Source organism: Phyllostomus hastatus, unplaced genomic scaffold (genome assembly GCF_019186645.2).
Source record: "Phyllostomus hastatus isolate PE091 unplaced genomic scaffold, TTU_PhHast_1.1 phas_contig_196, whole genome shotgun sequence".
Classification (NCBI taxonomy): Eukaryota; Metazoa; Chordata; class Mammalia; order Chiroptera; family Phyllostomidae; genus Phyllostomus; species Phyllostomus hastatus.
The window spans coordinates 32,882,329-32,903,248 of record NW_025333709.1 but is presented as its reverse complement, the minus strand read 5'-3'; the positions used below and the strand labels follow the sequence as shown (position 1 = coordinate 32,903,248).

The 20,920-nt window shown below is 35.6% G+C and overlaps 1 protein-coding gene across 20 annotated transcripts in view; it reads left to right on the top strand.

The window, feature by feature from the left end:
* The window catches only part of CLOCK (clock circadian regulator), a 121,183-nt gene that overhangs the window by 6,015 nt on the left and 94,248 nt on the right, over window positions 1–20,920 (top strand). For 2 of the 20 annotated variants that reach the window (XM_045834228.1, XM_045834224.1), the window contains exon 1: window positions 19,738–19,782. The exons of the other annotated variants lie outside the window; for them this stretch is intronic. The gene's annotated coding sequence lies outside the window, so the exon portion shown is untranslated. Of the gene's footprint in view, window positions 1–19,737; window positions 19,783–20,920 lie in introns of those variants that run through there. 20 annotated transcript variants of the gene reach the window in all.

Below are 20,920 nucleotides of genomic sequence, written 5' to 3'. Positions count from 1 at the left end.
ACAGAAAGAAATCACTTGTAAAAAATGAATTTTTATGAATTGCTTTTGACTTTTATAGAATGCTGTTTAGAACGTCACTTATGTTTTAAGAAACATTTTATTTTTTACATTAATAAAATCAAATTGTATGAAAAAAATTCCCATCTCTTTCTAAGAGGTACTTAATCAGGTGTTAAATTTAATGAGGTACTTAAATTTTTAATTCTCGCCCAAAATTGAAAATATAGGCCCTGGCTGACGTAGCTCAGTGGATTGAGCATGGGCTGTGAACCAGTGTCGCAGGTTCAATTCCCAGTCAGGGTACATGCCTGGGTTGCAGACCATGACCCCCAGCAACCACACATTGATGTTTCTCTCTCTCTCTCTCTCTCTGCCCCTCTCTCCCACCCTTCCCTCTCTAAAAATAAATAAATAAAATCTTTAAAAAAATGTATATCTGGGTACATGTTAAACATTAAAAAAAAAGAAAATATAGGTTGATTCATGATTAAAGGTTTTGTATTAAATAAAACAAAAGAAATGGGGGTTGTACTAATGAGGGTTAAACCATATGCCTAGGCAATGTGCCTAATACAAATTTATCATTTGTATTAAAATATGGCTTTAATGTAAATACTTGCCTGTCCTTCATAAACTCTTTTCTCCCCCTTATAAAAAAATAGTGCATCCCTAATGTAGAAAACTTAGGAAACAAACAAAAAAGAGAATGAGTTAAAATTTTAAAATATCATTGGAAGTCCCACTAGAAAGAGATGCTGTTGTTAATCTTCTGGAATATTTTGTTTGTGTTTTGTTTAGCCATTACATAAGTATATGTACACTTATAGGCAGACACAAAATGCTACAAAATGGGCTCATAATACAACCATTATAGTGCACACTACTCTATTCACTTAAAAGTGAATCTTGAACATTTTTATGTAGTATTTACAACATGATTAGTCTAATACCTATGTAGTATTCTCTGTGTAATTTACTGGTCTTTTTTTTGTTGAATACTCAAGTTTTCAATTTTTAAAATAATGATGTCACTTTTAGAAGTGATAGCATTAGTAATCATGTAGAGTTGATACTTGAAAAAATTTCAGTAGGATAAGATTCAGAAGAAATCGAATTTAAGTAGAATGATACTGAATTTGTTTTAATGTCAGATTAAACTTTTTTGGAAAATAAAGGTCATAAGTATATAATAAATTAGCTAATAGTGATCAATAATAATGAATCCAAGATTTTTATAATGGTATATTTCCTTTCTGAAGTATGTTTTTCTTTGAGTTGTTTTTAATTAACTTTGAATTTCATGAGCATAAGTCATTTGGATAGCAGTGCTCTTGAACAAGCCTTCTAGGTAGGGTAGGAATCTGTGAAGCAGTCTGCACACAATTAAAATTTGAGCTCTGACATTTTCTACAGTAGTTAATAGAGAAGTTTTTGATTTCTCCAAAACACTTCCTTAAAAGGAAAATCTAAATACCAAGAAAGAATCCTGGTCTAAATACCAAGAAAGAATCCCGTATCACCTAAAGACTTATGTTAAATTATTTTCAAGATAAATAGATATGATCTTAAAGTTTAATGCAATAGTTTTAATGTGTCTTGTGTATTTTTGAAAGTTACGTATTTTCTCAGGTTTTTGTGAATATTACTTTTGATAGTGACTGCCTTCTTTTTTCTCTTTTCTCATGAATCTAGGAGATTTTTAGATGTTTATTATTTCTTGCCTGAAACTTAAGAGATAGAAAACTACTTTAATAAGGTCTTAATTACTTTTATTTATATATGGTATAGTGAGCAAGAGTACAGGGCTGTATAACTACCCTGCTTGGAATTCAAATCCTGGCTTTACTGCTTATATGAGCCTGGACAAATATTATCATATTTTCTTATCTATAAAATTAAGATAATTTTAGTGCATAATATTATGTGAGGAATAAATGAAACAATACATGCAAATTATTTAGAACAATGAGTATTGATTACATGGTTAAATGTTCAGTACATATTATTATTCATATTGTTTTGTTACTTTCATAGTGTGTATCAAATAGAGCTCTTGTCTTTTTTTGTGGTGGGTTGTTGCAACTTAAATATATTTAAATAAGTTACTTAGAATTTTGTATTTATAGAGAGTTTGGGAGTATTTGACCTTTTTATATGACTTAGAATAATAAAAAAGTAACTAGAACATGTTTCCACGTTGCATGGTATTGCATAGTTTTTGAAATTCCTTTGCCAAGTAAAGTTTTGATTCACAAAATTCACGACTGGCTTTTTCCTGTGTTGAAATTTAGATTTTAGATGAAATAATATTAGAAGAAGTTATTTAAGAAAAACCCCACAAATTAAAATGAAATATGTTAGGACTTAAAATTTATTTTACACCTTTATCCTGTATTGTTCAGTAGAAATTTCACACATTTTTAAAATATATTTTTCTTTTTTTTTTTTAATTTATTGGGGTGACAGTTAATAAAATTGTGCAGTTCAGGTCTATAATTCTGGAGTAGATCATCAGTATAGTGTGTTCACTACCCCAAGTCAGGTCTCCTTCGATCACCATTTATCCCCCTCGTACCACCTTCTTCCTCCCTGTACCCCATTTTCCCTAGGATAATCACCATACTTCTGTCTGTGGCTCTGAGGATTTTTTTTTTCTTAATCCCTTCACCTTTTTCATCCAGCCCTACATCCCCGCCCCACAACTGTCAGTCTGTTCTCTGTGAGTTTGTTTCTATTTTGTTAGTTTATTTTGTTCATTAGATTTCATGTATAAGTGAAATTATATGGTACTACTTTTTCTTTTACTGACGTATTTCATTAGCATAATACTCTCCAGGTCCATCCATGCTGTTGTAAATGGTAATATTTCCTTCTCTTTTACGGCTTGTGTAAATGTATCACAACTTTTTTATCCACTCATCTACTGATGGACACTTGGGCTGCTTCTGAATATTGGCTATTGTAAGTAAATGCTGCAATGAACATAGGGGTGCAAAAGCAAGAAGAGAAATGAGAGAAACATTTGTTAGTGGAAAACTATTTTCATCTCTTCCCTTAAATTTTGTCTCCATCAGAAATGGTGATGAAATAATATAGTTGTAATTATAAAAGTGTCTTAGTTTCACCATTAGAGTTTCTTGTGTGAAATAAGTGTACATTGTCTTCTTTTTAGACTCAATAATATTGTTTTTCTATAAGTCTATTTGTGGGAGCTGATCATTATTAAAAAATTTGTAATTTAAAAAAATTTTTTTAATCCTAGTGTCCCAGGTTCGATTCCCAGCCAGGGTACATTCCTGGGTTGCAGGCCATAACCCCCAGCAACCGCACGTTTCTCTCTCTCTCTCTCTCTCTCTCTCTCTCTCTCTCTCTCTCTCCCCCCCCTTCCCTCCCTAAAAATAAAAATAAAATCTTAAAAAAAAAAAAAGAACTCTCGAAACTCGGTATTATGAAAACAAACAATACAATTAGAAAAAAAAATTTTTTTAATCCTCACTTGAGGATATGTTCGCTGGTTTTAGAGAGAGAGGAATGGGGGGAGAGGGAGAGAGAGAAACAGAAACATCTATGTGAGAAAGAAACATCAGTTGGTTGCTTCCCCTGTGCTCCTCAAGCAGGGATTGAACTGCGACCTGGGTATGGGCCCTGAGTATCTATCTGCAGCCTGTTGGTATATGAGCTGATGCTCCAACCAATTAAGCCACCTGGCCAGGGCATAATCTGTTCTTTTCCTTTTGAAAAATAGCTTTGTGGTTTTTATGAAACTGAGTCTTCCTCCTTGGATAAGAGTTAAAGTATGAAAAACCACAAAGAAAATCTATGAGAAAAATCACCTATAATCTTAGGAATAAGATTTTTATATATGAAGTCTGTCTGGAAGAAGTCCATCCATTCTTACTATAATGAGAATGATTTGTGCAACATTGATGTAACTTGGCAGCCAAGGAGAGTGGACGTGCATGAACAATGATGACCTCACTGTACTAGTCAGTGGGGGTGGTAGATGCCATTGAGTGAGCATGTGTACTGTGTGGACTTCACATTCAGAATGACTGAGCTAGTAGAGCAATGAATCTGCATCAAATTTTGTGTTAAGCTTGAACATTCCTCCACGATTCGGACACTATTCAGAAGGTCACAGCTGTGGGCAACTGGTGATTGACAGCTTCATCATGACAATGCACTAGCTCATGCATCAAATCTCATATCTTGTGCAGAAGTTTTTGGGAAAACATCAAATCACCCAGGTGACTCAGTTCTCCTATAGCCCAGATTTGGCGACCTGCAACTTCTGGCTTTTTCCAAAACTAAAATCACCTTTGGAAGGGAAGAGATTTCAGGCCCTCGATGAGATTCAGGAAAACAAGAGGGGCCAGCTGCTGGCGATTGGGAGAACTGTGTGCCTACTTTGAAGGGTACTGAGGTGTCATTATCCTATATACAATGTTTCTTGTATCTTATTCAATAAATATCTCTTTTTCATATTATGGAGCTGGATACCTTCTGGACAGACTTCATATTTTTCAGCATATTCTCTGGTATTTGTGTGTATTTGTACATGTACATGTTACAGTTGTATAGCAAGTAGAATTTGTACAGTAGTTTTGTGGATGTCTTTGCCTGTGAATAAATACAGATTTTCATCTAGTTTTAATCTTTTACTTTGTTTAGTTCATTTACTTTTTTGCTGATAATAGTTGAGTTTGTAACTACAGTCCATTTTGACTTCTCTTTTGAGTCATATGTTTTGCATTACTTTTTATCCTTCCTGTTTTTCTTTTGCGTTAATCAAATTATTTTTATTCTGTTTTTTTCCCCACTAATAACTTGTTAGTTATGTGTTATTTCTCTATATCTTTAGTGGTTATTTCAGAGATTATAACAACCATACTTAATACTATATAAATTACTGCTTGTACCTTTCCCCAATAATGGCAATTCCTTACACTTTAACTCCTACTACAGTCTTTATTATTGTCATTCTGAATTTTAAGTATACATATTTTAAACTCTAGGAAACATCATTATTATGGATTTATAGTCAACTTTTTTAATATTTACCCTTCCTAGGGCTCTTCCTTCCTGTATTTCTGGGTTAGTTTTCCTTTTTCTGCATAGCTTCCTTTAGTATGTTTAATACTGGCCTACCTACTGACAGTGGATTTTTCCATTTTTTTGTTTGTCTGAAGATGTCTTAATTTCACTTTTTTTGAGTAATATTTTCACTGGGTATAGAATTCTAAGATGGTAGCTATTATCTTCATTTAAAAAATGTTTCATCGTCTTCTGGCTTTCTGTTGAAGTCAGCTACCAGTCTTGTTGAAGGTAATGTAACAGCTGATAGTCTTACTGAGAGTTATGTTTTTAATTTTTTTTTTTTGGCGACTACTTTTAAGACTTTCTCTTCTGTCTTTTTTTTTTTTTTTTTGTGCTTTGACTATGATGTTTTGAGGTGTGGTTTTCTTTGTAAGTATTTTGGTTTATATTCATAGAGCTTTTTGCATCTATACTTTGATGCCTTTTATCTTTGGAAAGTTCTCATTCATTACCTCTTTAATTATTGCTTCTACTTTCTCTCCTCCTTTATGGATTTTGATTCAAATAATTGTTACACCAAATGATCATGTGCCATGTGTCTCTTAACATTTTTTTTTCTGCTTATATTTTAGTTAGGGTATCCTAATGCCCTGTTTTCCAGTACACCAAAACCATCTTCTCTTTGTCCAAGCCTATCTATGGTGTTCTTAATTTTACATTGTAACTTAGTTCTAGAGCACCTATTTGATCCTATTTTATAGATTTTTAATAATTTTAATTCTCTTTAACATATTGATTATAGTTATATAAATGCTTGTTTATTAATTTCAATATCTGTATCATGCATTGGTTTACTTAAATTCTTTTTATTTGTTATTGGTCATGTGGTTGTATGGTTTTGTATTTTCACATGCTTGCTAAGTTTCTCAAGAAACTTGACCATTTCATCTAATATATTGAAATTATTGATAAAGTTGTTTATAATATTCCCTTATCCTTTAAATAGTTATAGTGAGTCCAATATCTGTATAATCCAAAGAGATTCAATATTTTTAGTATTGGTAATTGGTGTCTTCTTTTTTCTTGATCAGTATAACTGAAGATTTATCAGCTTTATTAAACTTCTCAAAGAATTGGCTTTGGTTTAACAGAAAGTAAATCTGTTTTTTCCTTTTTTCCTGTTTTTTATTTCCTTATTTCTGCTCTGATCTTTATTTCCTTCTTTTTAGCTTTGGGGTTTTGTTTGTTTTTTTTTCTATTTTCTTAAGGTAGAAACTGAGTTAATTAATTTGTGACTCTCCCCCTCCTCAGTATAGGTGTGCTATATAGTTGCCTCTAAGTACAACCTGCAAATTTTAATATATATTTTTATTATCTAGTTCAAAATACTTTTTTTGGCCTATAGATTATTTAGAAGTTTGTTAGTTTCAAATTTAGTTGCAGATCTTTTTGTTATTTTTAAGTTCGTTCCATTGTGATGAAAGAACATGTTTTATATGACTTAGAACCTTTTAAATTCATTGAGATTTGTTTTATGGCCCAGCATATGGTCTGTCATGGTAAATGTTCTATGTGTACTTGAAAAGAATGTGTATTCTGTTGTTGTTGGGTGGAATCTTCTATAAATGTCAGTTAGGTCAAGTTGGTTGTTTATGATTTGTAGTTTTTGATTGCATGTCAAACATTGTGAATTAAAAAAAAATGAAGCAAGCGTTTCTAAGTATGTTCTGCCAGAGGGATTTCATCTTTTCTTCTGGGGAGATAAAATAGGGAGCCAGTCACCTTAATTTATGTGGAAGGTGGGTTGCTGTTTTTGTAGTTTAGTGCTGCTCTTCCTCCAGTGTGCCTGTGCCCTATTTGTAGGATGTGGTTTTCCAGGACTTTCAGTTTAAAGCTTGATGATCTTTGTCCCACTAGCAGTGACAAAAGTAGGGAAATTTGCTTGGTTTTACAAAGTTTTTCAATTAATTATTTAGCTTCTTACCTTGCACAGTTTTAAAATTAAGTAAGTGTCCTGTGAGAGGTGCTAACCTTGAGCTTGAAGTCTCTGCAGTCTCCCAATTTCTTTCTTCTGCCTGTGAACAAAAAAAGCTCTCTTGGCTTTTTAGTTCCTAGCAGCAATGTTTCATGCAGGCCAAGTCTCTGTTTTCAGCTTCCAGCCTGTGTTCTTACATCTGGAAATAACCCCGGGGGCGGGGAAGACAGCTGTAGATTATCTAAACACCTTTCTACAATTTCCCCTTCTCTTGAGTTTTAGACCTTCTTGTTTACCACGCTTCCACATCTCTTTGCTGCCTTTAAAAACAAGACTTTTTTAATTTACTGGGCTTTTTCAGTTCTCAGCAAGAGAACTAACTGCTAACTGTTCTATCCCACATGGATGTAGACTGTTCCCTGATATTTTTTTAAAAGCTACACAGAATACTCAATTTTTATGAGTGTTGTGTTAAGTATTTTTCTCTTAAGTTTTAGATAGTTGCATTTTAGTTTTTTACCTGGTATACTTTTTAAAAACCAGATTTATTGAGCTATAATTTATATGTTAAAATTCACCCAGTCTCAGTATGCAGAGTAAGTTTTGACATACATTCTTATAAACACTGCAGATACAGAAGGTTCCTATCACCCTAAAAAGTTCTCTTTTCCCTGGCAACCTCTAATCTGTTTTCTGTTAAATTGACCATTTATATATTTTCTTTTGTGCAGTGTCTGCTCAAATCCATTGTCCATTAAAGAAATTGGTTATTTTGCTTATTATTGAGATATGTTTATTTACTATATTCTGATATGAATGAAGCTTTTCTCAGCTGTTAGAATTGTGAAAATTATCTCCCAAATTATGGTTTCTCTTTTTTTTTTTTAGGATATCTTTGAAAAGAAAAGTTTAATTTTCATGTAATCTAGTTTATTCTTTCTTTTATGCTTCATATTTTTTGCATCTTAGGAAGCATTTGCCTACATCAGAAATTCTGTTTTATTATTTTAACTTCTTTAAGTCTGTGATTCATTTCAAATTAATTTTTAAATTTAGTATTAAGAAAGGGTTGTGATTCTTTAAAGAAATTTTTTTCCCTCATATAGTTATTTCAGCACCATTTATTGAGGAAAGACTATCCTTTCTCCACTGAATTACCTCTCCATTTTTATCAAAAATCAGTTAATCATGTATATATGGGTTTTCTTTTCAACTATTTTATGCAGTGAATTGGATGTTAAGCATCACTACCTTAATGTTATGATCACTATAGCTTTAAATCTGGTAGTGGAATTTCTCTAGCTTTGTTCTTTTTTAAAAAATTGTTTTGGCGTTTTAGGTTCTCATTATTTAATAAGAATTTTAAAATTGTCACTTTATATAAAAATGGTTGCTGGGATTGTGATTGATTGTATTAGACTTATAGATCATTTGAGGAAGAATTGACATTCTTACAATAGTCTTTTGATCCACAAACACAGTATACCTCTGTATTCATTTAGGCCTTTAATTCTTCTCAGCATTGCATTTTATAGGTTTTTAATATACTTTTAGTAATGGACTTTATCTTGTTCATACAGCAAGTACTTATTGAATATCTGCTGTGTGCCAGGCACTGTTCTAGTTGCTAGTATTTTACGACAGAGAACAAAGTAAGCAAAAAGCCCTGTCTTTGGCAGGCTTACATTCCAATTGGGAGAAACCAGACAAGCAACCAGACAGTTCAAGACATGTTAGTAGTAGTCATTAGTATTATGGAGAAAAACAAATCACGGTGTAGGGGGTTGGAGTGTATGGGTGTTGAGGTGGGGAGGGTAGGGTTTACTATTTTAAATTGAGTGGACAGAGAAATCTTCATTAAGAATTGGATATATAAGTAGACCTTAATCTGCTATATACCCTAATAATGAAGCAACCAACAATTTCATAAGGAAAAGAGGAAAGGAGGTAGGAGCTTGAATAAGTGGGCTAACTATGCTAGTTGCCTCCCCTCCCATGTGATGAGTAAGAGTCAATAGCATTTAAGATTAATAAGCATTATAATAAAAGTATAGGTAACAGTAGAAAGTTAAACATTAAGAAAGATCGTGTTTTTGGTTGATTGAAATCTAGTGATGAGAAAGGGAGGAGGGAAAATAAACAAGTTAGCATAGCTTATAGTAGAGAACTAATAGGTAATGTGTGAAGAAATGAAGACTAAGTTCGTTATATGTGGATATGATTATAAAGGTATCCACTAGTACAAAAATAAAAACCTTATTAAAGTAACAATTATATATAAAATATGAAATAAAAAGAAAATGAATTAAATGAGACAAAGATGGGTCCTTTATCATTGTAAAGGTTATAATTTGTAATGGAGAAATAGCAAATACCTGTATAAAATAATAGGGCATTCATACTGAATAGTAGTAGAAGAGTTTAATGCATCTCTCTTAGATTGTAGTGTAACATGAACAAAAATTAAGGGTATAGATCAGCTAAATATCCCAATTAATAAGCAAAATTTGAATCCTACCTTGAAAATAGAGAAGATACCTTCTTTCCAAGAACATACACAAAAATGATTATAATACTAGATGTTAAAGAAATCTTTAGTACATTTCTAAGGTAGGAATTACTTAGAGCTGCCTATCGAATATGGTAGCCACTAGCCACATCCAACAATTTTAGTTTAAATTGAATGAGATTTAAAATTTAGTTTCTTAGTCTTGCTAGCCACATACCAAGTGCTCGGTATGACTGTTTGCCATTGGAATGAATAGAGAAGAGAGCAGATTGAAGATAGCATGAGTGACTAAAGCCTTCTCTTTTCTACCTAGTAGCCCGTAGATATAATTAGAAATTAATCAAGGGGGAGAGAGACAGAGACATGTTATCTATAATTATGAAGATAAACATAAACTACAAACAAATAGGTATAAGTGATTGCTTCTAGGTGTAAGGACTGTAGGTAGGACAGTTGGACAGACTGCCTTTCCATTATAAGCCTTTTGCACTATTTTTTAAAAAACGATGTGCATTTATTACATTGACAATATGTAAGTTTTAAGAAACTGATAGGATATATAAACAAAAGCAGCCTAGAACCTGTCTGTGTACAAGTTTATCTAATAAGTGTAATTTTATTCCATTGCATAAAGAAAAAAATTACTAGTTCACTTCAGACTTACTTGATTGCAATTAATCTATATGATATATATTATAAGGGCTTCCCCCCGCCCCAGTAGCCAAGTCTTCTCTTCTACTTACAAATGAGGGTAGCAAGCAGTTAGTCCTCTGTGATGTTGGGCATATACTACTTATCTTTAATTGACAAAAACATTTAATTGGAATTCAGTAGTCAATAAATGGTTCATTTAAATATTGAGAGCACCTTAAAATTTTAATCTAACTAAATGTCTTTCAAATAACAAAAGGGCCCTTAAACAGGTTAGGAAATAAAAATCAAAAGATACACTCACAGCCCTCTTGTCATTTCTAGGGAATATTTTAAATATAAGTAAAGAGTAATCTTCAACAAGGAGATATAGCAAATAATGATGAAATTTTACTGCTTACTGCTTAGATAATGAAGGTACTAATTATTTAAGATGTCACGTTATATTGCTTTATTTATTCACAACCTGTTGCTGTAGTTATTATCTGTCTTAAGAAATATTACTATATCTTATTGCAGAGTCACTGAGAGAGAGGAAGTGTAGATAAGGGTTAGGGCAAAAGAGAAAGAGGTTTGGCTCTGTTATCTGAGAATATTACTTGAAAGCATATGGGCAACCTAGTATGCTAGTACACATAGTCATTTGTTGAATGAGTACAATACTTGTTTTCCAGTTTCCCAAAGAGACTGGCCAAGCTAGTTTTTACATCTTGACACTCTGAAACTGTCAATAAATTGAACGCTGATAATTCAAGTAAGCTTTACACGTGAATAGGAAAATAAAGCACATAGGGATTAAATCCATACACTTAGCTTAGAGGAATAGCATTACACAGCAGTCATCAAAAAGAGCAAAAATAAATTCCCAACTAAGTGGAAGATTCAGGGAATGAAGTGTTACTAATTTGTTTTTATAGTGATCTAAAATTCTTTGTCTCCAAATACTTTTTTCAACATTTAAAAGTTAAATGTTTTAGAACTATATTGATATATTTTTCTGTCCTTGGAATGTAATTTAAATCATTTTAATGACTAAAGGTCTTTATGATTATTCTTAAATCAATTACAAAATGCTTGCTGAAGGTATAGGAGGTTGGATAGTTGTTTTGACTTCAGTATATACTGTAAAACTTTGCTTTTCATAAATCTTTGGTATGTTTTTTTTTGTTTATGTTATAAAACATTAATGCATGTTTAAAGAAAAATCAGTAGTAGTGAAATGTTCCTTAAATTTAGCCCTGGCTGGTGTGGCTCAGTGGATTGAGCACTGACCTGTGAACCAAAGGGTTGCTGATTCGATTCCCTGTCAGGGCACATGCCTGGGTTGCAGGCCAGGTCCCCAAATATTTTAACATTAGCAAATATTTTAGCAAATATTTGGTAAAAAATATTTTTAAAAGTTTAGCAAATATTTTAACATTATTGGCTATAATAATAGACTGTGAATTTATCTTCCTATCTAAAAGAATATTTAGTTGTAAATAGCTTAGTTAGACTCTAAACTTCCTAAGGAGTTTGAGATTAACTTTCACACCACTGGAATACTAAATCATAAATGGAAGTACACATTGTAACCTACTTGTCCAAATGCAAATACTCTAATTTGTGCCAATTGCAAATTCTCACTTATACTAGGATATTAATCAACCACTTAAGAAAATTAGAGCTCTGACAGCTTGGTTAGTCAAACACATTTTATTTAAGCAATAAAATTTAAACCATATGTTCAAAACTTAATTTTTAAATCTCTAAAATTCTTAAGTATTAAATATTAGCAGTTGACACATATTATCATGGTAGTAAAATGGGAGCATAGGAATTTCTCTCCGTCATCTTCTGCCAAAAGGTCAAGTTAACTCCTTTGAACCTAGGCTCCATCTTACCTCTGTGTCTGCCTGCTTAGTGGCCCCAGGCAACTCCTAGGACTCTAGGCAGCTTTCTGAGCTCCAAGCTCCAGAGGGTCCCTGTGAACTCAGGCACTGATCCTTTTTAGAGCTAGCTGGCTCCTATAGCCCCAGGCTATTGACAGGCTTCTGTGAACCCAGGTTCCTGGTCCACCCTGGTACCAGCCAACTCCTATGGGACCAGGCTCCCAGAAGGCTCTTGTAAACCTAGGCTCCTGGCTTACCTCACTGACTATTGGCTCTTATGGCTCTGGGTGGCTCCCATGGCATCAGGCTCATGGTGGGTTTTGGTGAACCCAGACCCCTGGCACATCCCAGTACCAACTGGCTTTCATGATCCTAGATGGCTCCTGTTGTCCCTAGTTTTCAATCTGTTTGTGAACCCAGGCTCCTGGCTGGGCTCAGTGCCAGGATGACTACTGTTGCACTGGGTCCTTGACCACCCCACATCTTTAGGCTGGCCTCTGTAGATCTAGACTCCAGACTGGTTCCTATGGACCTAGGTCCCTAGCCCAACCTCAGCTCCAAGCCAGCCCCCATGTTGCCAGCCTCGAGGTTCATGGACTTTGAGGCTTCTGGCCTGCTTCAGCGCCAGACCATTTCTCATGGCTCCCACAGCCAGAGGTTCCAGGCTTATGCTAGCACTAAGCCAGCTCCTGTGGCCCTAGCTCCAGGCCAGTTCCAGTGAAACCAGCCTCCTGCCCCATCCCAGTACTGGACCAGCTCCCATGAACACATTTAGTGGGCCTACACCATTGGTACTTAGTGTGTGGTTGAATTCTATGGAGCCAGAATTCAGGCATGCCCACACAGAACAATGTCCCATGCCTATCACTACAAATTCAAGCTCTAGGCCCAAACCAGTGTACATAGGCTCCAGGACCTCCTCGTGGACCCAAGTACCAGTAATGATCCCCAATTATGCAAGCACCAGGGCTTGTCCACATGCTCACCCAGGCACCACACCTGCATGCCTAGTGGTTCCAGCAGCAAACTCGCCCTCAGAAATCACCTGGTGACCCACTCAGAATCTTTGGACAGGCTGACTGGGGAAGGACTTTGCCTGCTGAAGTATGTTGTAAAGACTAGAAAAGGTGCCTGTTTCCTCAAATGTGCAGACACCAACACAGGACTACAGACAGGATCATGAGTAATCAAGGAAACACGATACCACAAAAGGAAACTAACAAAACTAGTAACTTACACTGAAGAAATAGAGGTCTATGAACTGTCTGCCAAAGAATTCATAATAATTCTCTTAAAGAACTTCAGTGAACTACAAAGAACAAAGTGAGAAATTTCAACAAAGAAACTATTAAAAGAAACAAAAACAGAAATCTTAGAATTAAAGAATGACTGAACTGAATGAAGATGTCAGTAGAACTTCAACTGACCAAGCAGAAGAATTTGTGAATTGGAAGACAGTTCATTTGAAATTATTCAGTCAGAAGTACAAAAAGAGAATGGAAAAGTGAAAATAACCTGTGTGAATTTTGGATGCCATTAAAAGAAATAGCCCACTCATTATTGGAGTTCCAGAAGGGGAAGAGAAGGAGAAAGGAGCAGAATGCTAATTTAAAGGTATAATGGTTGAGTCTCCCCGAATATGGGGAAAGAGTTGACCATCCAAGTTCATGAAGCTAATAGGTAACCTCACGATTTCAGTTGAAAATTACTTATTCAAGGCACATTGTAATAAAACTGTCAAAAATCAAATACAACATGTAAAAAGCAACAAGAGAAAAATAATTCAAATAAGGAAACTCCCATAAGGTTATCAGCAGATACTTTGCAGGCTAGGAGAAAGGATAATATATTCAAAGTGCTTAAAAAACAAACAAACTACCAAACAATTACTTCACATGGCAAAGTTGTTTTCAATGGAGAGGTAAAGACTTTCTCAAACAAAAGCTATGTGAACATTTGTTCCTCGTTTGTTCATGTGGTACAACTACCACATGATTATGCTATATAATCCACTTAATGTGCTGTTAAGTTTGTTTTGTTAGCATTTTACTGAGGATTTTTACATCAATATTCATCAGGTATATTGGTCTGTAGTTTTCTTATTACGTCTTTTTCTAATTTTGGTATCAGGATAATGCTTGCCTCATAAATACATTTTCAGTGTCCCCTCCCATTGAATTCTTGGAAGAATTTGAGGAAGATTTATGTTGATTTTTTAAATGTTTTGGAAAATTTTCTTGTGACACTGTGTACTCCCAGACTTTTCTTTGTTGGGATCAGCTTTCAGTTTTTGATTAGTTAACTTCAAGTTATTCCTGAGTCCACTAGGAAAAATATGAGGATTAGCTTACTTATGCTGTCATTAATCTCCTGTCTGCTCTTCATTCCAAAGTTCAAAAACCTGTATTTAGTTCTTTTATTAGTACCTTTGCAACCCTAAAAAAAATTATTTAAACTTCAAGATTACATTCAGTTAAGATGGAGATGTAGGCAAATGCACCTTGCTTCCTCGTACAACCACAGCAAAAATGCAGCTAAACTACAGAACAGCTGTCACTCAGAACTGTCAGAAAACTGAGCTATATAGAAGCTTGACAACTAAGGAATTAAAATAAACCACATTCATCCAGACAGATTGGAAAGGTGGAGGAACAGACACACACCTGCGGTGGATGTATTGGTGAGATATCTCGGCAGCGTGGGCCGAACCCATGCTGACCACCCAGCCAGGGTTCCAGTGCCAGGAAGAGAAATCCCCATAACATCTGTCTGTGTGTGAGTTTTCAGACAGACCACTGGGGTCGAGTAGGCAGAAGAAATGAATTCTCAGGCATCTCCTCTTGGAGGACCCTGCACACAGATTTGCTCAAACTCACTCCCTCTGGGCTTCAGCACCAGGGCAGTATCTTGAAGGGTACCAGTGGCATATGGGGAGGAACTGAAGTGCTAGCATCAGGGCAAGAGCGGTGGGACAGCTTCTTCCTGGACAGAACTGTGGAATGACCATTGTTCCTTTTCTGAGCTCTCTTCACACAGCCACAGGGTGGTGACACCTTATCTGAGATTCCATCAACCTGGTTTAGATGATTAGCCCCACCCTGACAACTGCCTAAGGCTCCACCCCATCCAATTTATGGGTCCACCCAAACTGGTAACAGTGGCTTTTCCATATGAAAGCTGGGCTAGGGGCAGGCTTCAGATCTTCCAAAATCCGTTGAGACAAGCAACAGCTGAGCCCAGCCTCCCATCCCACTAGCTGAAAAAAGAATCCACAAAAATGAGGATAGTGTAAGAAGCCTGTCGGACAACTGTAAGTATACCAACATTGTCATCATAGGGATGCCAGAATGGAAACCTTTTTGAGAAAATAATGGAAGAAAACTTACCTATTTTGGGGAAGGAAATAGACATACAAGTCCAGGAAGCACAGAGGATCCCAAACGAGATGGACAGTTGCAAACAGTACCAAACCAAAATGCCAAAAGTTAAAGAGAGAATCTTAAAAGCAGCAAGAGAAATTCAGATAATTACCTACAAAGGAGTTCCGTAAAACTGTCAGCTGATTTCTTAAAAGAAACTTTGCAGGCTAGAAGGGTTTGGCAAGAAGTATTCAAAGTGATGAAAGGCAAAGACCTGCAGCCTAGATTACTTTATCCAGCTTTAAAAGCTATCATTTAGAATCAAAAGGCAGATAAAGTGCTTCCCAAAGTAAAGCTAAAGGAGTTCATCATCACCAAGCCATTAGTATATGAAATGTTAAAGGGACTTATTTAAGAAAAAGAACAAGATCAAAGCTATGAATTAAAGTGGCAATATGTACATAACTATCAACAATTGAATCTAAAAAACTAAGCAAACAAGCAGAACAGAAACAGAATCATAGATGTGGAGAACATTGGGATGGTGGCCAGTGGGGAGGGAGTTCTGAGGGAATAGGGGAAAAGGTAAAGGAATTAAGAAATACAAATTTGTACTTACAGAATAGGTATGGGGATGTTAAGAGCAAGTATAGGAAATGGAGTTGCCAAAGAACTTACATGCATGACCAATGGACATGAGCAAAGGAGGGGGCATCGCTGGAGGGAGTGGAGGGTGTTGGGTGGAGGAGGGCAAAGGAGGAAAAGTTTGGACAACTGTAATGGTATAATCAATAAAATATAATAACATTTAGAAAATAAACTTTGAGGTTATATTTTAAATTCCTGTTATCTAAGATAAGGATAGGATCTTTATTTCTCCATTGTATCTCTTCCATTCTTATATTTTGTTTTTCAGTAGGATGATAACATAACATTTACATTCTGTTCTGTAATGAGAATTAAGATGTTCCGGCATGTCAGTAGGTTTATTTGAAAAGCCGAACACAATAAACTGCAGTTAATTATTGAGCTAGAGTTATTTCTTTTTCTCTGTGGGTCCAAAGTCATGGTGCTAATGGAGCTAAAAAAATAAAATATTTGGTGTCAAGGTAGATTGGTTATCTTTGCTACAGGTCATACATTGTTCAAAATCATGCCAGTGGTTTGCTTTATGTTCTGACTTTATATCTTGATTAGCTTGCTTAATGTTGTTCATTGCCCCCCAAGTCTGCAATTGCCTCTTTTTTCTTTAATAGAGAAAAATGTACCTTTACCATAGTTTGAATCATAGTATCTGTTACTTATTAGATGGACTCCCTTGTTTACCTGGCAGCATTCCTCTTAGAGCTCTTCTCTTTCTTGCTTTAGTCTTTTTAATTATTTTATTAAATTTTTATTTATTGATTTTAGAGGGAGAGAAGGGAGGAGGGTGGGGGAGAGAGAATGAGAATGAGAGAATTCATTGGTTGATTTCTTTTTATTTATTTATTTATTTTTGCTTATATATATATTTTAATTTTCATCATTGTTCAAGTACAGTTTTCTGTCCTTTACTCCCATTTCATTGGTTGATTCTTATATATTCCCTGACCGGGGATAGAACCTGCAACCTTGGCCAATGGGGAAGACGCTCTAATCAACTGAGCTTACCTGGCCAAGAGTGCCACAAAAAAATTTAAAACATGCAATACCTGACTGTTTAGTCAGGGGAGCTGACCTCTTTTTCCTTATAATGTCAAATTTAAAAATGATGACAGCCAACACAACAATTGCTGTCTGGCGTGAATGCCCTATCTTGAATCACAACAAATGGAAATTATCTCCTGGATGGCAGGCCTCCTGTAGTACAGGCTTCCCCTGCTAGATAAGTGCTCTAGAAACCTGTCTGTATCAGTGTACCAGCTAGCATTATTGTGAGAGGTTGTGAGAGGCTGCATTCAGCTTCAGTGAATGTTTTTTGAAGACTCTTTCAACAAATTTGCCCATTTCATGATGGTTAATTTAAGAGCGTACCTGCAGCCTTACTGGTGTAACTCAATGGATTGATTGAGTGCGGGCCTGTGAACCAAAGTGTCGCAGGTTCGATTCCCAGTCAGAGTACATGCCTAGGTTGCAGGCCATGACCTCCAGCAACCGCACATTGATGTTTCTCTCACTCTCTCTATCTCCCTCCCTTCCCTCTCTAAAAATAAATAAATAAAATCTTTGAAAAAAAAGAAAAAGAAAAGTATGCTAGAGATGAGCAGGTGAGCTACATTGTTCCCTCTCTGGTCCCTCCCCTACAGGAAGTGCCACAGTACAGCAAGGAGGTTTGCTCTGCCCTGGTGAATACCAAAGGCCCTGCCCTTCACAAATTAATAGGGGCCCGAACAAAGAAATAGGGCCAAAATGAAAGAACATAGCAAAACCTCAGACAGAGAGCTAAGTGATGAGGATATAGCCAATCTATCTGATGGAGAATTTAAGGCTCTGGTAATCAAAATGCTCACAGAACTGACTGAGCTTGGTTGAAAAATGAAAGAACAAATGAAAGACACCCAAAATGAAATAAAGCAAAATATTCAGGGAACCAACAGTGACAGGAGGGAAACTAGGACTCAAAGCAACCATTTGGAATAAAAGGAAAAAATAAACATCCATCCAGAAGAAAAGGAAGAAACAAGAATTCAAAAAAGGGAAGAGTGTCTTACAGACCTCTGGGACAAATTGAAATGTTCCAATATTCAAATTATAGGGGTGCCAGAAGGAGAAGAACAACAGCAAGAAATTGGAAACTTATTTGAACAAATAATGAAAGAAAACTTCCCCAGTCTGGCAAAGGAAATAGACTTTCAGGAAGCCCAGAGAGTTCCAAAGAAGTTGAACCCAAAGAGGAATACACCAAGGCACATAATCATTAAGTTACCCAAGATTAAAGACAAAGAGAATCTTAAAAAAGCAGCAAGAGGAGAGGAAAGAGTTATCTACAAAGGAGTTCCCATAAGGCTATCAGCTGATTTCTCAAAAGAAACCTTACAGGCAAGAAAGGGAAGTATCTGAAGTCATGAAAGGCAAGGATCTACATCCAGGATCACTCTATCCAGCAAAGTTATCATTTAGAATGGAAGTGCAGATAAAGTGCTTCCCAGACAAGGTCAAGTTAAAGGAGTTCATCATCACCAAGCCATTCTTACATAAAATGTTAAAAGGATAGGAAGATCAAAAATATGAACAGTAAAATGACAACAAACTCACAGCTATCAACAAATGAACCTAAAAAAGTAAAGGAAACAAAAACAACGAAAACAAAAACTAAGCAAACAACTAGAACAGGAACGGAATCAGAGAAATGGACATCACATGGAGAGTTTTCAGTGGGAGGAGGAGGGAAGTAATAGGGGGGAAAAGGCACAGGGAAGAAGCAGCATAATTGGTAGGTATTAAATAGATAGGGAGAGGTCAAAAATGGTATAGGAAACAGGAACTCAAAGAACTTATAGGTACAGCCCATGGACATGAAATAAAGTGGGGATGCTGGAGGGTTGGGGGGTTCAGGGTGGAGAAGGTACATAAAGGGGGGGAAAATTGGAAAAACTGTAATAGCATAATCAATAAAATATACTTAAAAAAAAGAAAAGGGTTGCAGTTTTGGGCTTAGGGATAACACTGGGCCTTGCTTAGCCAGAGAAGGGGTGCAGAGAGGAACAGGTACCGCTTTTATCTAGGTCGACTGTTTTCAGCCTCTTTATCTGCTAACTCTGGGCCTAGAGTCTCAGGACAACTGACTCAGACCTCCACTGTATCCCTTTGTGAATTTGGGGCTGTGCTTTCCCTTAGTTTTGTTGAACCTATTAATGCCCTTGGAACAACTTACTGTTTTCCAAAATTTACTGTGTCATTTCATCTCTTCATAATGTCCCTCTCCATTCTTCTCATTTTTGGTAGATTTATTCCTTTTTTACATTTATGCTGTCTTAAATCAGTAGGTTTTCCAGAGGGAGAAAAGGCAAGTATGAGTGCTTGTCATCATCTTCTCTTTCCTTCTCCAGCTTTTTAAAAAAAAAAAAAAAAGGAATGAAAGAAATCGACATTTCACCCCTAAATACTTCTATATGTTTCTTTAAAAAGTAATATTTGTATATAACCTCAATATCATTACCACATCTAAACAAATTAACAGCAGTTTCTTAATATCATATAATGTCTTTTTGTTGTTGGTCTGTTTGAATCAGGATTCAAATTAGGTACATACATTTCAATTGATTATGTTTCCAGTGCTTTTCTTCTTTTTAATACTCACCTGAGGATATGTTTATTGGTTTTTTAGAGTGAGAGGAAGAGAGAAACATCGGTCATTGCGTTCTGTTCATGCCCCAACTAGAGACTGAACCTGCAACTTAAGTATGTGGCCTGACCAGGAATTGAACCTACAATGTTTTGGTGTACGGGACGTTGCTCCAGCCAACTGAACCACCTGGCCAGAGCAAGTCCTTTTCTATTTAAGAGTACAATTTACTTGGAAGAGTAGTGACATCATTTTGTAGATCACCTTTGATAGAAAATGTTTGAGCAAGTCATTATTATAGTTTTGTTCTTAATTTCTTAAAGCCAAATTTTCCTCAAATAACACATGCTTTTGTAGGTTTTGTTGTTGTTATATTTTTATCCTCATCTGAGGACCTTTTTTTTTTTTTTTTAGTTCATTTAGAGAGAGGGGAAAGGAGAGAGAGAAATGTCAGTGTGAGAGAGAAGCATTGATTGGTTGCCTCCCTTTTGTGCCCTGACTGGGGACCATATGCACCCAGACCTGGGATCAAATCCCCAGCCCAGGTAGTAGTGCCCTGACCAGGAATCAAACCCTCAACCTTTTGGTTATGGGATGATGCTCCAACCAACTGAGCCACACCAGCCAGGGTGCATGCTTATGTTTTAATGGGATATTTAAAACATATACTATAGTATACAGAATAGAATAATGAACTTCCATTTACTCATCATGCTGCTATAAGAACTGTTAACTCAGGACCTGTCTTGTTTCATCTATACCCTTTCCCACTTACGCTCTCCTAATACTGTTTTCAAGCATATCCTCATGTCATTCACCTGTAAACATTATTTTCGAAACTAAAGGTTCTAAGTCTTTTGAAATTTTGAATAATTGACAAGCTCCCCCACCCCCTTTTTTCCTTGTTTTCTTCCTCCAAGTTGAAGGTCAGTTGTTCTGCAGAATGTTGAACATTTTTGATTTGTCTGATTGTTTCCTCCTGATGTAATTTTACATACTCCTTTCCCATGTTAATGTGAACTGGAAGTTTGGTCAAAAGCATTGTTTCTGAAGCGGCCCGGCCCCAGATTGCTCCTTTAAAGAACCTTTTTAGACGTGGTTTTCCTTATTTTCCTGTAAAATGTGTGCACAGATACAGCATTATTCTTTGGAGGACAAGAAACTTTTAATTTACTCTTTTAAGTTTTTTTCACCTTTGGGTATTGACATTGCTACGGTTAAGAATGTAAACTTAAGGTTTCATAGATTCCAGTT